General features: G+C 37.0%; 1 long non-coding RNA gene across 1 annotated transcript in view; it reads left to right on the top strand.

Annotated features, from left to right (window-relative positions):
* Nucleotides 1-3,987, top strand: part of LOC107751530 (uncharacterized) — a 13,029-nt gene extending 9,042 nt beyond the window's left edge. The window contains exons 2-3 of the long non-coding RNA XR_001641263.1: nucleotides 3,818-3,820; nucleotides 3,976-3,987. This is a non-coding gene — a long non-coding RNA (uncharacterized LOC107751530). The remainder of the gene's footprint in view (nucleotides 1-3,817; nucleotides 3,821-3,975) is intronic.
* The last annotated feature ends 552 nt before the right edge of the window (nucleotides 3,988-4,539 follow it).

Here is a 4,539-nt window from a genome sequence, read left to right as displayed (position 1 = left end):
TTTTCTTTTTATTTATTATATGATTTTTTTTAAAAATTTTGCTATGTGTACTGCATTAAGCTAACTGAGACCTGTTATAGCACTTGTATATCATTGCTCTTTTGTTGATTTTGATTGCTTCCATTGTCCTCATTTGTAAGTCGCTTTGGATAAAAGCATCTAGTAAATGACTAAATGTAAATGTATAATGCACTACAACACTGAGGTGCAAATATTTGCCACTATTTGCAGTAAGTATAAATATAGCATCTTCTATTGCACTTTTTGCAAAGAAAATAATACTTTTTACATAGTTTAAATACAGTCTGTCGTGATTTACACTTAGTGTAAATAGCATTTGTCGCAAAAAAAGATGCTATTTACACTTAGTGTAAGCAGAATAATGCTATTTGCACTTAATGCAAATAACAACTGCCTTCGAAATAAATCCCCAGCAGAAGAGTTGCGCATCTGAGAGCAACACAGTGCTGTTTGGTTCCTGAATGAATTTGCGTTTTGAACCTATCGGCTGAGCAAATTATTCAGTTCCATTCATAAAATCACTTGCTCCATTCTTTAATGAATCATTCCTTTTGAATGCATCGAATGATTCCATGACTCATTCCTTAATACCACCTACACTGTAAAATCTAATTAGTTGGGCTTACTTTAAAAAGCATGCAGACCGATTGCCTTGAAAAAACTAAGTAAAGTGAAATAGGAATAGTATGTTGTACTGACAAATGCTTAGTTTATATAGTTTACTTACACGAGAGTTCTAGTAACTAAAAAATAACTGTAGGAGGTACTTTATCCTTTCATTTAGGTTTACTCATGACTTAGTGTGACCCTTCAGGAGCAGAATTGTCATGGCTTAAGAGACACAATTTCAGACAAAATGATTCTCAAAAAGACGCTCTGTCTGTGAGAAACATCTAGTCATCTCCGTAAATAGTAGTAGTTCCTAAAACAAACCGTAATCCTGTAGCCTCTGCTATTTGCCGCAGATCTATGACTGCTCTATTCCACTGGAAGGTGACTAATGGCTATAAAGTGGCTCTAATCTCTCGGCAGAGGCACACCCAGAGCTTTGCTGACAGAGGATGTTCCCATCTTTACAGTATTTCTCGCCGTTCCCTCTTCCTCTGACTGCCTATTAGACAGACCGCACTGCCAGCATGTGGCCAAATTAGATTAGAACATCAGTGCAGCAGACTAATGAGCCAGCAAGCCAGGCCTGGGGTTCACTGTTTTTATCACAGCTCCACACTGAATGTTTTGAGTCGTTCTATCACGGATATGTCGTGTTGGAGCCGGCCCTGGCTCTGAGCGTGGGAGGCTGAAGTGCTGCTACCTAGACCAGCACATGAAGTGGCTGCTAAGAGACTGTGAACAGTCAGCGCTTTGTCTGGCCAGCTGAAGACTTGGCAGAACACAAGGAGTCTCGTTTTGCTGTTTTCCCTCTTCATAGCTGCGAGTAAATCCGTGTCTGTCTGTTGCATCTCTGATGAGCTACAGAGGTAACTAATTAAAGGCAGCTCTAAGTGCAGCATGCTTGGAAATGATTCCATGCATATCCCATCAGCATATATGGTCTCAGATTAACTCACAATGATAGGTTCCTCTCAGGGCACTTGAAGTCGACATGACATCCAAATTGACCCCTGTCTTAATACATGTTCCTTGTTTGCACGATTCATAAGTAACAATTTTTCCAAAGGAAAAAGTTGTGTCTGTGTAATGTTTTATCAGAAATGAAGTAACATGCTCATTTTCTGCACAACCATTTTCAGTCCCAAAGAGTTTCCGTCATGTTGCGTTCCAGACCAGCTCATTTGAGTCCAAGTCCAGCCTCCAAGACTAGGATGAGTCCAAGTCAAGACCTGAAGAGGGTCTGAATGATTCAGACAGTGTAAACATGCTTTCCTTTGGGGTGAATGCAGCTTGGTTTTGCATCAGTGTCAAGCAAACTTCCACTTGAGTTGGCACAGACCACAAAACGTATCTGCAGCATCTCGAGTCCAAAAAAATTAAAAGCATTAAATCCAAATGCTCCCAAGTCCATGACAACTCCAAAACCATAAAAATATGGTCTTGGACTCAAGACCTGAGTTTAGTATCGAGGACTACACAACTTCTACCATTTCCTGTTTTTCACTAAAGTTGGGCTTGATTGATCTTTCCCAACTTTGGGAAAAAGTTGCATGTCTATCCATGAGTATTTTCAATTAGGAAGTGAGATAATTCCATGTTCTGAGTTGTCTAGTATGTAGACTTCTGTATTCCTTATTACACTGTGGAATTTTTGTGCTGCATCTCTGTTCACGTTCACCAAACTGCAAGTTTATAATTAATGAGACTGCAGAATTTATGCCATGCAGGGAGGTTCTGGACACTTGGATGTTGCATGTGAAATGCAAATAGTTAGCCTTGCACTTTGAGTTAGCAAGACAGACTACAAATTCTTTCTGTCTCTCTCTTCATCTCTCTTGGCCAAAATGTGTCATTTTGGAATGAGATGATGTGAACTGTGACAATTAAAGAGGTTATGTAGGGCCCATCAATCATGTGATTTTTTTATTTTTTTTGGCCCAGCCCCATGATTGACTGGATCTCAAATGGAATATCTCTGAAACTTCATATCTTTTTATTGCTAGAGATACAGAGAGCAGTTCTATAACTGCCCAATGCTTTTCTGAGTGGAATGACTTCAATCCATTTGCCGAAAAAGCACAAAAGAGTTCCATACATGGGGTGCTTTTTAGACGTCCCTATAACCTGATGTTGAAAATCTCTTACACTGTAAAATCTAATTAGTTGGGCTTACTTAAAAAAAGCATGCAATCCGATTGCCTTGAAAAAACGAAGTAACGTGAAATAGGAATAGTATGTTGTATTGACAAATGCTTAGTTAGTATAGTTTACTTACACGAGAGTTCTAGTAACTAAAAAATAACTGTAGGAGGTACTTTATCCTTTCATTTAGGTTTACTCATGACTTAGTATAGCTACTCACTGACTCCCAGAGAGCATTGCGGCATGAATAAATTATGCAGTTGCTTTGTTTTACAGTTGTTGATTTTATTTGCCAATTTTATTTGCTGTCTTGTGTCAGAAGTAGCACAACAAAAAGAGCAAATAAAATGGTTATTGTTACAATTAATGAAAATAAACCACACACTATTTAAGTAATTTGGATTATATAAACCCAATTAAAAGCATCTCAAGGTATTTATGAAAAATTATATTTGAAAAAGTTCATTATTAAACACACACACACAAAAATACACTAATGCATTAATTAGAAGATAGGTCACCTTCTAAAAACAACCTATTTATTACTTTTCTTCCCTTGAAATCAAATAACTCTGACTTCATGATGCATTGCTGCATTAACAGGAAAAAAAATTATAGTAACATAAACCAAGTTCCAAGTGCCCAACCAAAGGGAACGCTAATCACTATAATGGTGAATTAAAAAAACTGCAGACATGGAAGAAATGAGTGAAAAGTCTATTAAGACACTTTTTCTTTTCTTCTTCTTCTGTTGTTATGTTGCACATTAGCAACATATTAGTGCACTGCTGACTCTCACTGGTTTATTAATGTCATTGGTTCCTTTGTGGCTACTTGAATATTTTAAGTAAGTGTCACTCAAAACAGTAAGTAAATTGTTTTATTTGCCTTGAAAGTAGCTGTAACTTAATAAAACCTAGTAAGTATAACAACTAAGTAAAGATAACTAATTAAATCTAAGTCAAGTCACCTTTATTTATATAGCGCTTTTAACAATACAGATTGTGTCAAAGCAACTGAACAGCATTAATTAGGAAAATAGTGTGTCAATAATGCAAAAATGACAATAGTAAACACTAAGTAAGTAAGTGTTAAATGTAAAATGACAATAGTAAAAAAATAGTTAAAAGTAAAAATGACAATAGTAAACACTAAGTTACTAAGTAAGGTAAACTATTGGATTGTACAGTGTACTGGCAGATTCATATTTAAAACAGTATTTATTTTGCCCCATCATTTCATATTTAAAGGTTTAAAATGATAAATTTAAAATATAATTTTTATAATAGCTTTAAAATTTATAATTGCTTTAATTGCGTTCTTGCCACCCATTTTTATTTACAGGTGGTTAACATGAAAACAAGACATCAAAATTATCATTCCCCTTACCTTAAGTTGTCACACACCACTGAAGCACAGGAAACAAGACGAGTGTTCACAGGACTTTATTGAAGGGAAACACTCAGGGAAAACACAGGTAAGTTGATACGACGTGAATGCCCAGTATTAGAGAGACTTATCTCAAATTCACCAGTCCGTGTGTGCTTCAGGGAGGATAGGAATCAAGGGCAGATGACCAGCGGCTGAAGAAGACGACGATCGGATAACAGGAAACCAGGAGTCGGGTAAGTCTTACACATTAGCGATAGACGAGACCAGACGGTTAGGTGTCTGTGAGTGCGGGTTTATAAGCATCTCTTAATTGGGCAGAGGCAGGTGCAAGGAATCAATACTCAGGTGAGCTGGAACGGGAAGGTGGGGCTG

The sequence above is a fragment of the Sinocyclocheilus rhinocerous genome, unplaced genomic scaffold (genome assembly GCF_001515625.1).
Source record: "Sinocyclocheilus rhinocerous isolate Xijiao unplaced genomic scaffold, SAMN03320098_v1.1 scaffold2696, whole genome shotgun sequence".
Classification (NCBI taxonomy): Eukaryota; Metazoa; Chordata; class Actinopteri; order Cypriniformes; family Cyprinidae; genus Sinocyclocheilus; species Sinocyclocheilus rhinocerous.
Note: the sequence above shows the minus strand (reverse complement) of the source record. Positions and strands in the feature narration are given on the sequence as shown.